This window comes from Oryzias latipes, chromosome 7 (genome assembly GCF_002234675.1).
Source record: "Oryzias latipes chromosome 7, ASM223467v1".
Classification (NCBI taxonomy): domain Eukaryota; kingdom Metazoa; phylum Chordata; class Actinopteri; order Beloniformes; family Adrianichthyidae; genus Oryzias; species Oryzias latipes.
This window is the reverse complement of record NC_019865.2, coordinates 2,201,184-2,214,441: the sequence shown is the minus strand read 5'-3', so window position 1 is coordinate 2,214,441 and position 13,258 is coordinate 2,201,184. Positions and strand designations below refer to the sequence as shown.

Sequence of the window (13,258 nt, the reverse complement as noted above, 5' to 3'; positions counted from 1 at the left end):
TTTTGTCGCACTGTGATGTTAGGCTGGGGGTGTGAGGGGCTGTAAGCTAGCGGAGGAGAGACTGCAAACAGATGGATGATGAGGAATGGGGACGGGTTTATTCCACACCAACACACTATGACTAAGAGGTGAATTCCTAATGCTCTGCAGAAACTATGTCCTTGAAAACAACACCTCCCCTTTTGTTAGCATCTTATTTTACTAAGATGGAGGTCTTCCTTCCTCTAAACTGTGGTTTACAGAATTGTTCAATCTGAAAGTCAAAAGTAAACAGATCACTGGTGCAGTTTTGGAAAATGCATCTGCACTTTTGCCGTTGGTTATGATCTCACAGCAGCTTTAATCTATTTTTATTTTTTTTGAGTGTGTGTTGTGTTAAAACAGCTTATTGCACAGTTTTGCCGTCCTAAACGGCTTTTGTTGCTGTTGCTTTTGGCCTCGCAGATGTTTTATGTTGTGCGGTGGATTGTTGTTTTTCCCTTTTTCTTAGTTAAAAATTAGTTAAAAATTCAAAACTGGTCTCAACAGTTTTCTTTTACATTTCTGCCAATCAAATTACAAAAAAATCAATACATTTTTTTGCAATTTGGTTTGCACTTGCAAACGTGCGTCTGAAGAGCTTATGTCTCCAAGTAACCGTTTCTGAAAAGAAAGAAAAAACACAAAAAGCCAGAACAAGTCCTCCAACAAAAGGCCTACTGCAGACTCAAATTAAATAAACTCGTATTGTGTTGCTCTCCACCCCCGCAACACAAAGCTGTTGAAATGAGCCTGAAGCTGTAAACGTAAGTCCAGACAATTAATCACACGCGCACACAAACACACACACACAAAGACGCGCACGTGAGGCTGAGAGTCTAGCCAGTCGACGGGAGATCCTGTTACATCCTCGCCCACAACAAGTCATCCGATCCGAGGTCGGTGTCAGTCCCCCCAGTGATCTGGATGAATGCGAGTTGAGTCACTGCTCTGCGCTGCACTTCAGGTCCAACAATATCAGAACACAATGAGGAGTTCATTTAGCAAAAGCTGCAATTAAGCCCAGAAAGATTCACGAGTCCTCCACCCATCCTCACTGGAGAAAAGGAGCATCTCTGACACAATCCGGACGTCCTTCAAACCTTCAACCACCAGCTACAGAAAAGATGAGAGCTGACCTGCAGTCAGAATCACCACCTTCAGAGAAAAAAAGAAAATAAATCATATACTTAAACGAAAACAAATGCTCAGCCAGAAGAAGAGGGTGTGGCACGACTGAAAACTCCCAGAAAAAAAACTAATCTAAAAGCCCACAGTCATAATCCCATCAACTTCAGTACATTTCTGTGGGATTAAGTGCAGCAGGAGGAGCAAAAGGAGCCGTTTTTCAGGGTGGTGTTCTGCAGCGGGAGGCCAATAACGGCCGACTTTCCCAGCTGACCACAGCGAGAAGCTGCAAGCTTAAAAAGGTTAAGGCAACATAAATTGATTTGACACACTAATAAAACGTTACGGACAGAGTTACCTCCAGCCACACCGCATTCACACCGTCAGACGGCAAAGGAGCACGTCACAAAAAAGAAAAAATACAAAGCAGAACAAAAGACACAACTGACAGAAAGCAGACTACAACACACACACACACAGAGCCCTGTGGGGCCCCTCTGAGAGTATTATATAACATTACCCCTGACATATCAAGTGATTTCATGCACCTAGAGGCAGGACAATTGAGCCATTTGTTCAGCGAGGCAAAAATAGCTCCTTCTCAATGCAGTCTACAATTACTAGCAGTACTAGCTGAACTGTAAGGAAGCTGCTTCCACAGTAACACCCCAATATATCCACAAAAGCCAACCATCAGTCAGGAAAACTAACTTTAAAAAAGGGCGGGGGCGCCGCTGCAGGTATTTATGATCTTCCTCCTGTTTGGGAACAAAAGAAGTTCCAGAACCGCTGAACTGTCGGAAAGATGAAGCAGGAAAACACACATTTAAACTCACGTTTAGAGTCACTGAACCAGTTTGGGTTTTGTGAGCCCCGACAAATGTTTGCACCCAAGTGTGAGTACGAGGTCGGGGTGGATTTTCAGTTTGTCCTGCTGTAATGTGGCGGCTAGAAACTGGTTTCAAAAAGAGGCCAACAATGATCAGCTGACCTAAGTATTTGGAAACCTCAACCAGGAAGATGATAGGAGATCTGCCCCGATGCTTTTACGGTCATACCTGTTACCTATTGTTTTCACTGCTCTGTGAACCAGAGAAGAACACATAAGAACAAACAAAGGAAAGACAAAGAGGGAAAATCTCAAACATTATGTAAGAGATCACGAAGACAAGAGTTTTTTTAAGTTATATAATTCTTAGAAAGTTTTCTGTCTAAGTATCAAATGATAAAGCTTTAGTGTTTAAGGAGTCGAGGAACTTTACTACCAAAACTGCCTGACTGGTCTCCGGTAGGAAGCTTAGGAGATGCCACCACTGATGAAGACTACGTGACGGAAACCCTCGTCTTCGTTCTGTGTTGCAGGAAAACTAAAGGTATGTATTTTTGTAGAACAAAGCAGCTTCAGAAAGTCTTGTCCTGCGGCTCCTCTAGAAACAGACCCATGATGCCACGCGCTTAACCCTGAACGCCAAAAGGAGATTTTTTCCAAATTAGAATTTATCTGCCGTAGACTCCTTTAAAAGCTGCTGCTTTCGACGTTTCTTTCCTTCTCCGCATTTTTTCTGTAACGCAGTCATGTGCTGATCAGAGAAACCAATTCTTCCTTTTTCTGAGGGGCCCATGAAGCACACGCAAACAATGCATGTGGCGGCTGCTTCAGTCAGAAATTAGGCTTCACATCCCAACCGTTTTGAGGAAACTTTTTCCTCGAAGCCTCTTTAAGGCCAGATAAAAGCAAAATCTGTATTTCAGACTTGAAAAACAGCCTCACAAGAAGTGCTTTTTTATTCCAAAGCGTTTATCAGTAAAACAAAGTTCTTCCATCCATCCACGCATCTTCTGAACCCACTAAGCCCTGTTAGAGAGTTGCTGGAGCCTATCCCAGCTACTGTTGGGCAACGGCACAAAAACAATGGTGGTCTTAAGGAATAATAAACATTTAAAAAATATGCAAAGGGAATCAAAAAACAAAATCCCAAACCAATAGTTTTCAATAATCTTACAAACGATATAACAAAGTCATACAAAAATAAAGGGAGTAAAAGTTTTTGAGAAGAAGGAACTTATTTTAAAATATATAGAAATGTAGTTTTTTTAGTTAGTTAAAAAAAATATCAAGGATGCATTTTTTTCCAGAGGAACAAATCCACATCAGCTCATGTAGGATGTGATCAGAATGATGCTTCTGTAGCTTCCGTAGGCCGGGAGCATCAACAATCTTCCCGTGGCATCAGGTCTGAAAGAGTTTCGGGATCGTTCTCCCTTCAAGTTCAGTTTTCTGGATCATGCAGACGGCTGGGTTTGTCTCACCTGTTCCCTTTGCTCTCGCACTAACATGCACTTCTAGATTTGCTTCTTCCTTTTGGTTCAGAGAATAGAGGAAGCGTGTAACTGAGGAAAAAAAGCTGTAACATTTAGAGGTCTTTTGTGCATTTGTTGTTAAGCTGGAAATGAACTGATGTCCGCCTCGGTGGTCTTTTCCAAAGCAGAAATAACTTTGTTACCTCCTGAATGGGCCAGTAACAGAGGAGTGGAGAATAAAACCATCAACCTACTCAGAAAAGAAGATTGAGCTGGAGAAACGTCTGAGCATCTGCCTCAGAGTGCCACATAAGTTAGCCGGTTAGCGTCGCTCGCCATCAGAGGCGTGTGCTTCAGTTGTGGTGGAGACGCACGTGGGTTTGAGGGCGAGACAGCGGTGAGGAGCAGCGATTCCAGAAAAGACATAGGTGAGATGCGCTGGCCTACGCGATCGACGCATGTAACCGGACTCTGCCGCCACGGCCGTGACCTCACCGGCTTTTTCCACAAAGACACACAATAAGCACACAGCAAACAGCACAATCAGCAGAGCCTGGCACTGCTGGAAACCGGCTTCCATTCAGTCAGGCGCTGTAATCCCAGATCACGCAGGCAAGCTTCCCGCCACAGAAGGCTAATCTGAAGTTACACAGTCACGGAGCAGCAGCACCACAATATTTTCAAGACTCTTCATTGACAAACACTCTCCATGAAGCCAACAACCTGAGATCCTGCTGCTAACAATTACATTATCAACAGTAGAAAGTCAGATTGGATTCAGTGGAACTTTTCTCTTCTACTTTAGGTCTAAAGAAAATGCGCCTTTTTTCCAGGTGAGTCAGTCCGGTTTCTGTGCCTTCGAATTCCTCTGGAAACAAAAAGGTCAGAGTTTTGCTTATGCAACACAAACCTGTCAAAACAAAAACCAGATGCGTATCATCCAAGTTAGTGTTGGGTTTCTTATAGTATCGATACTTAAAATCCGGGCTCTCAATGTGTAAAATCACACTGAGAGCCTAAAATGAATCAGAATTCATATTTTATTAAAAACCAGCTGATTAACTTGAGATAACGTTTATTTTTAAACTGAAGGAAATGAACTGCGTTTACAAAATTCCCGTTTCCACCTTCTTACATGGCGTGTTGCACTAATTTAAAGTCAACTTGCTAAACCAGCAGACCCACAGCAGCGCTAAACATGAAATACCACTTGAGGTAATTTTAACTTTCACACGTCTGAATCTGCGTGGCCTGTGGCAAAGCTGGGACCTGCATACATTAGCTGGGCCTACACCTGTTTGGGGCTCTGCTGCCGTTCCCGCAGACGCAAAGCGCTGAGGTCACTGCACTGGAAAACATGCTGTCACCCAAACTGTAAAAGATGTGAGCGGGAACTGGAAAAAGAGAACTCAGCGAGGAAGATGGTGTGGAGTCCTGAGAGCTCCACTGAAGACTGGCAACATTTTTTTCCACTTCGGTGCCGAAGGCTGCGGCCTTCCTCGGAGGGCTTTAAACAAAACTCCAGCAGCCCACAACACAACCACTTATTAAGTTCGACTCCCTAATTACTTGGCGTGTTTTCCGTAGAGGTTGAAAGGCTAACCTGTCACTGGATGAAGAACGGCGTCCCGTCTGTTTTCATGCAGCTCCCACAGGGCCCGACTCCATCTGCAGACACAAACAGATTCAGATTGGTCTTAGATTCTAGGTGCTCTTAAGGAAAATCCTGCAGAACAGTTCCAGCAGGTTAGCATCCAAAAAGCTCTGGTCTTTTCTGCCCCCTCCACAGGGAACACGCTACAAAAAAACTGGAAATTAAAAGAACTCATTCCTCTGAATATTTTTAAATCCAGGCTGAGAAAGAAACTTTAAACTCGACCTGTTTTACATAAGCTCTCATTTTTATTTATTTTCTGTTTTAAATGTTTAATTTTTTGTTGTAAATGTAATTTATTGTTTCCTCCTAGCCAGGACTCCCTTGAAAAACAGATTCTTAAAATCTCGATGGGAGATTTCCTGGGTAAATAAAGGTTAAATTATAAAAAAACATAATTAAAAAAATGACCTAAATGTCCTTGGAGGTTCTTAGGACTTCTGACCACCTGATGCCGGCAGCAGCATGTGATGGAGGAGGCCCAACATTTAACCCCTAGAGATAGAGACCACACAGAGGATCCACAGGATCCCATGTTCAGACCAGGATAACCCTTAGCAAAAAGTAGAATACTTGAAGTTTATTTTTTCAAGTACACTTTAGTATATGTACTCTATGCTATAGACCATAAAAACCTATGACTGAATATATTTCTGCAGACTAAATTGGAACATTTTAAGTTTACAATATATAGTAAATAAAAAGTAAACTTCAAGAATACTACTGCACTAAAGTATGGACACTTAAATAGACTACTTTTAAGGGAGTAAACAAAGAGGATAACCTTAAGAGCCTCAAACAAACTAAAAAACCACGAAATCTACAAGTTATCCTTTTTGCTTTAATCCGGTGCGCGCGCGAGATAAGCAGCAAAGCAAACACCTGCGCAGGTATGAAACACCACATCCGCTGCCCTGTAACCCCCCTCCCGGACAAAGAGCTGAACTTTAAAGAACTGCCTCGGCTCCCATTGAACTCCCTCCACCCAGAGCGTCCTACCATGGATGACGAGTCAGAAAGGCTCCAAACGCCGGAGAATAATCCAGCAACGCGGCGGCGGAGGTCGGGCCACACAACAAAAGTCCGATGTGCATGGACCGGAGGGAACCGGAAAACAAACGCGAGAAAACAGTTAACGGGAGATGATGGCAGCTCCGCAGCTGTCAGTGGAGCCAGAGCACAAGAGGAGGAACTGAGAAGTCACTTCACGGACGCAAGTTGCAGAGAAGAAAAAGCCCGCCCCCCTCCGAGCGCTGCGCCCTCCCCTCCGCCCCCCTGCTGACAGAAATAGCAAGCAAGGCGGGTCCCACCTAAAATAGCCCGGAGTCGACACGGACCGGTGGGACCATTGTTTAACCCGCACCCCGTTTGCGGGGCCCGGTGCAGCGCGCTCTGCGCTTTGCGCCGGTGTTTACGCACGGAGCTCTGCGCTTCTGGTGCAGTTTGCGCTGCGCATGAGTTTGTGGGGAACTGCGCTGGCTCCACCTGCTGTCACAACAGCGGAGAGGAGTGATGAGCTGCTGCTTTCAGTGGAAGTTTCTTCTTTTCATTCACTGTTTTCATCCATTTTCATTATTTTGATTTGGAATAAAAAAAAAAAACACTTTCGGCTGAACCCGAACAGTGGTCTCACGCGCTGCCTGATTCAACGTTATATAATGGTGCAGGGCTTTGATTGAAGAGCAAACTGATAGTCAGACTCTGGTTGATGCTGCGTAATCTGCATCTTTTTTAAAGCGCTTCTGCGTAAAACAGCCAACCAAAAAAATCCTCTCATTTATAACTTCCATTGTTCTGCATGTTTGGAACTAACCTGTCATTTGCAAACAGAGCGGCCTTATGTAAGGTCACCACAAAGAATTATATAAGGCTTTGTCTAACCAAACCAACAAGTGCACTTAACTGCCGGATCGATGCTTTAAAGCCCGCCCTGCTGCCATGGGACGTGGAGCCATTCAGGAGAGCTGCTTCTTTTGTGTAGAACATAAAACTTCACAGATCACTCTGAAGGAATGCCATAACGGGGAACAAAGGCTGGGAAACGGTTCAGAGAGGAAACCTGAACTGTATTTTTAGGTCCCTGAGAGAAGAAAAAGCAAAAAAAAAAAAAAAAAGCTTCATCTGAAAGGACCTTCGTGGGGAAATGGCTGGAATAGTTTCTGTCGGGCTGCAACAACCTCATGAATCACTCAGCTGATTGTGCAAACTTTTTTACACACTTCTGCTTTTTAGATTCACCACATTTGAGGATGGGGTGCAACTCCAATATTCAGGACTGAAATAATCTATTTGACTAAATGTAAATACACAAACTCATTATTTTACATTTCACAAAGAGAAGCTACTCCAGGTGTTGCTGAAGCTCAATTTTAAGAGAAAAACTGTTAGCTAAGGTTGAGGAAACGTGAACTCCAGCAGAAATGTTCAAAAATGTTGTATGGTGATATAAAAAAAGGAAAGAAAAAAAATCATTTATTGTCAGAAAGCAACATTTTTGAAGCTTTTTTCAGAAAAATAGTTTTATTTTTTTGAAGAAAATTGGTAGAGTCTAGCTATGAATAACGAATTTTCACTTAAATTGCTAATTCATGCATGCTTGCACAAATAATAAGTAAATAATGAGAGGCCTGCAGAAGCTTTACCTTCTCTGAAGCCAAGTATCAACAAGTGTTCTAATCCAAATATGTGCTTTTTATAAAATTCCTGCAGACTTTCTTCAGTTTATCTGCTGAAAAAATAGAAACATCCCAAAACCTCTCAGGATCCTAAATTGCAGTCACCAAAATGCTAATTTTTGATATTTTTCTTTCTTACTCTTCTGCAGTTTAAAGTTTCACATAGAAAAGATCCTGTTAGGTCGATACTCTGTCTCTGCATTCTTCATGGCGTGGTTTGTGCATGACTACAGCAGTCGGCTCTTTGCAGAGAGCAAAGATTCTGTTCGCGGTACAACTCCGTACCTGCCACAGTCAGACCACCTCCACAGTGAGGCCCCCCCAGCCAGCCAGCCTGCGGATGAGGAAGTGGAGCAGTGTGTCAGAGCGAGCACGCTGAAGAACAAACACTGCTGCATGTTACTGTTGGAAGGTATGCGACAAACATCTGCCAACTCCAGTCTTCTCAGAAAGAAGGCCGTCTGCAGACGCAGGAATTGCATCATCGTTTCATTGAAGCTGGTTTTAGCCCTTTTCTCAAACATTTTCTGCAAATGTTTGCAAAGATTTGATACCTTGTTTTTAGACATTTAAGATATTTTAGCAGGGTTGAAGTTGTTTTAACTTCTCTACACATTTTTCTGTCAAAATCTACAAAGCTGAGAACTTTCAGTCTCATCAAAGAAATAAGAAAATCATTATTAAAATGAGTCCAAATCCTTTTACTCCAAACTCTAGACATTAGAAAAACTTGTTTTAGGACACTGTCATTTTTGGTTAAGGATGTTATTTTAAAGTTCACTAAATGTGGAGAAGATAGACTGCCATTCATTGTCATTATCTTGGAAAAAAAAACATAGATTTATGTGCAAAGCATAAGTGCTAGTTGAGGATTTCTTAAGATGGACCAACTTGTACTAAGATGTTGTTCACATTTTTTTCTAAAATGAGTCATTTCCACTTATTGCACTATTTTTTTGTCATTCTAATCCAAGTGAAATAAAATGAGGTTAACAAAACTCAAAAAATACAAACCATTTGTTTAAAACTAGCAAACCACAGAATTATTGGGCTGTATGACTGTCAATTTTATGTAATTCTATTGAGCTGTTAGCTCTTTTTAGCTTATTTTCTATATTTAGCTTTTTTTTCCTGGCTTTTAATATTTATAATACGATTTCTCTTTAATTTCTTGTTAATTTGACTACTTTCTAGTGATTTACTTCTTTTTCCTGTTTTTAGGCTGCCTTCTTTTTGCAGTGTAACAAACTGATGCTTTAGTGAGGATGTGACTTCATCCTAAATCAGTTTTTTATTCATTTTCTGTCAGCGAGAAACTGACATTTATTGCAGGTTTCAGCTGCACTTGCAGCGTTCCCCTCCCCTCTCATCTAACCGTCCTTCAGTTTCCACAGAGCTCTGAGTGCGTTTTATCCTTTTTTCCGATCTCAGGCGGATCAACAACTGATGTTTCAGACCAATAATGAAACCAAGAAGTGCACGTCTGTCTACCGCTGATGCTGCTCTGTCGTCCGCTTCGCAGAGAGGCTTTGATTGGGGGAACCCAGCACCGTTCCCAGAAACCCTCAGTGTGTGGGCGTTCAGAGCCACACATCACTTTACAAGAGAGCCTCATGTGTTCTTGGGCCTCAGCAGAAATGTGTGACATGTGTGTGTGTGTGAGTGAGTGTGGTTAGTCCATTCAATTACACAATCTACCATGCAGTCTGAATCACATCCGGTTTCAAGCCGAAAATAACAAAACCGCAGCTTGACAGAAAAGCAGAGCAGCAGGCAGCCACCCACAGGGACAGAGGAATACAATCATGTATACACACAGCCCAGCCCTGGTCAGCTGCTCTCACACACACAAACCTCTTTTCCTTTCACAAAACGTATCTTATCCCTTTTTTTTGGATTCCTTCAACAACATTCTTTTTTGATAAGTACTGTAAATCACAGCTTGAGTGAAAAAAAACAACAACAAAAAAACGCTGTGAACAAAATCCTTTTTTCAGAAAAAAAATCAGTCATCATTCAGATGTAAATTAGACTGAAATGACGTACTAGTGCTTTTTATCAGAACTCCACCGGGCAGGATGTGGTCAGCTGTGCTACAAAAGCTTCCGCCCACCTCCAAAAATGTGCTTCTGCTACAAAAACTGACAAAGAAGTGATTGCACTCAGGAAAAAAAAAGGTGCAAAACTGATGAAAAGTTCTCAATGAGACCAATGTCAGAGTTTGAAGGATAGAGTCCAGACGAGCAAGAAAGGTTTTTGTTTTTTTGCTGGGAGAGACTTTCATGCTTTATCTACTCTGTATGTGTCATTAAAAAACAAAGAAACAGAAGAAATGAAGCTTTAGGACAGAAGCAGAGAAGTTTGTATCTAACAGAAGCGAAGAAGACGAGGAGAGAAGCAGAGAGTGAAGCTGAGAGCGTTGTAATAATGTTTTGCCTGGGTCTGCCAGCGGGGCCCTTCCCCTCAAGAAGCCAAGAAGAATGTGAAGAATGCTGCAAGAAGAAAAAGGAAGGAGCAGAGGAGAGGGGGAGAAACAGGAGGACAGGGAGGAGGAAAAGCAGAAAGATCGGAGAGCAGAAAAAAGGGATGGAATGATGAATAATGTAAGGAGGGTGGGGGCACGCTGAGGAAAGGAGCTATTATAAGTTTCATGAGTGGAATAAACACAGAAACAAAAGCAGAAAAAAATATTGAAAAAAAAAGAAGAAAAAACGTGTGCTTTTTTGTTGTAAATAAAATCGACAAGCCGCCTGCACGTACGTTTGACGTCTGAACACGTGTTTGTGCTACGACACCAGGGAGAGGGTGCAGTTTTTGAAGTGCATGATGGGAATGTCAGAGCAGGAAATTTCAAGGCTGCAAAAAAGTTTGATTTTTTATTTATTTATTTTTTTGCCTTATTTCAGGAAAAACAATTTCTGGGATTTTTTCTTTTTTATTATTTCTGAAAGAGTCCTGAAAGTCTGTTAGTTTGAGCCCAGATGGGACAGGACAGCATCCTCCCAGAATGTTCATCTTCTGTCTCATCAGTCCACAGAATATTTGTCCAAAGGTTTTGGGAATAATCAAGATGTTTCAGTGAATTTCAGTGACATTTTGCCTTTAAAATGGAAAAGAAAGACCCTTTTTTTGTCAAAGTCTGATTTATCACATACGCTGATCTTTTTACTTCACAACACTCTTGAATTTGAGAAAAATTAGACCCTAATTAACGTAGGAGGCAAATCTGCAGGTTCTCTCTCATCATCCGACAGCAGCACGACAGGAAGAAACTGTGCCAAAGACTTTCAAACGCAATGACACCCAAGAAAAACAAGCAATAATAATTCCAGAATGTCAAAAAACAAAAATATTCTTCGGGGTAACTAGACGTTACCACAAGCGTGAGCTGACCACAAGCTCCCGGGTCAGCTCAGGAACAGGGATGGGAAGAGGGGGCGGGATGAACCTTTTAAGTCCATTCTCCTCTGAAGAACAAAAGACCTGAATGAGAATCTTCACTGACGAACCCAGAAATACCTGGAAGCTTGTAATCACTGCGCGGACAGACAAATAATCATTTAATATGAGCCTTTCAGAAACCAAGAAAATATCAAAGAAAACAGATAACCTCATCTGTTTTACATCAATTATTCACCAAAGCCAAGACTATTTCTACAAGTGAATTCATCTTAAATCTCAATATATATATATATTTTCTGTTTCACTTAAACAGAAAAAAAATCTTAAAAAGAAACAAGTCTTTAAAAACGGAAGAAAATTGTCTCCAGGCCGAGACGTAAATGTCAGAATCCTGCTTTTGTCATTTCTTCTGCTTTGCATGAGGAGTTTCTAACAGATCAGGTGGGAAAACTCCTTATTGTTTTACAGAATCAGTGACGGTTGCTCTTGCTTTACGTAGCTTGAATGACTTTTTTTCTTTTAAGGAAGAAAGTCATACATAGAGTTCAGTCAGCCTGGCCCCTTCTAAATTTGAACACACAAACAACACCCACAGAGCAGTCAGAAATGAAAACCAGAAACAGTCACACATTCCCGTGCAGACTGTGCATTCTTTCGAGCGTGTTCGAACCCTCCGCTCGGTGTGGGACTCTGTGTGAAAAGATGAAGCACCCCGAAGGCCTCGGTCCACAGACACACAATGGATCGCTGACAGACCTTTTCCACAGCAGAGCAACTGTGTCATGTGTGCAGTCATCACTGAACACTGTTAGAGCGGAAAGAGGACCAAGACTTGTCTTTTTTTTTTTAAATTTCCAGTGGCTTACACGGTTACAGGACACACAGTTACTTCACAGGTAATTCTGCAGAAAAAAAGGTCAAGCATACAGATTATGAGAAATGTTCAAAATATGAGAGCAGAAACATTTGACTGTTTTGGACTTTTAAAATCACAGAAACCACAACTGCACCAACAGTTTCACCCTAATAAATAACATAAAAGGACTAAATAACATTAAAATCCCACTCCGCTCATCTCCTGATTATGTTCAAAGTGGTCTTTTAATCATGATATGCCATTTTTAGCCAAAAAAGTAAAAACTGTGGGGTTTTTTTAGGACATAGTTTCTGCAAAGCGGCTGGAGTTCATTGGAAAGTCACGTCTTGAGTTGTTGGCATGGAGCAGCCCCAACCCTCCCTTTCCTATCACCCATAACTCAGTTTACACGCTCTCCTGCTAGCTTACAGCCCCTCACAGTCAACTCAAACGGCGAGCAATATCGTAGCTATCCATCCGTACAGTTTGGATCCAGATTCCAGCTCGGACAAGGAAAACAAGGATCTTCATGGATCTATTTGTCTGCAGGTGGATGCATCAGAATGGAGCGGAGCAGGGAGACTTTGGCCCCACCCAGCGTGTTTTCCACAATCTTTTTCAAGAGGTATTTTTCTTCATCTACTCCTGATTCACAATGATTTTGAAGAAATACTCATAAATGTAATTTTAGTTTAATTAAGAAAAAAAAAAAGTCCTCCATCGTCAGAAAAATGCCACAATAACACGTTAAAAAACACAAAAAACAACACTTTACTCCGAGTGAATCTTTAAAGAAGCATCCTGATAACAAACTAATGAAAAAAAAAAAACGAATTCTGCCCACTAAACCCAATTAAAGCTCTCCCTCATCACTCCCACCAGTCTGAACAAAAACAAGCCGAAGGAGCGTGAGCGTATGTGTAGGAAATACCCAGACGGGCCCAAAATAGCTCCACGCTCGCTCCCCATCTCTCACTTTCAATCCTCAGTCTTTCTTTTTTTTTTCCTGCAGCTCACTCATTTTTGTTTGCTGCTATCGCTCTCACTCAGGTAATGATAAACCAGAGTTAACGTTCCCATACGGAAAATATCACCCATCATCCACCAGGGTGGATGTGTGAGAGGAAACGTGATTCTGTCTTCAGGGAGACTCATGAGTACTTTTGTGATGAACAAAGGGGGAATTTGGAGCATTTGACAAAAGGGAAACATTAGCAGCTTGTC

At 41.9% G+C, this 13,258-nt stretch overlaps 1 protein-coding gene across 5 annotated transcripts in view; it reads right to left on the bottom strand.

The window, feature by feature from the left end:
* The window catches only part of hdac7 (histone deacetylase 7), a 58,771-nt gene that overhangs the window by 38,988 nt on the left and 6,525 nt on the right, over positions 1 to 13,258 (bottom strand). For 3 of the 5 annotated variants that reach the window (XM_020704415.2, XM_011476706.3, XM_011476705.3), the window contains one exon: positions 5,051 to 5,115. The gene's annotated coding sequence lies outside the window, so the exon portion shown is untranslated. Of the gene's footprint in view, positions 1 to 5,050; positions 5,116 to 6,100; positions 6,337 to 13,258 lie in introns of those variants that run through there. The other 2 variants (XM_011476704.3, XM_020704416.2) reach the window with 1 other exon arrangement.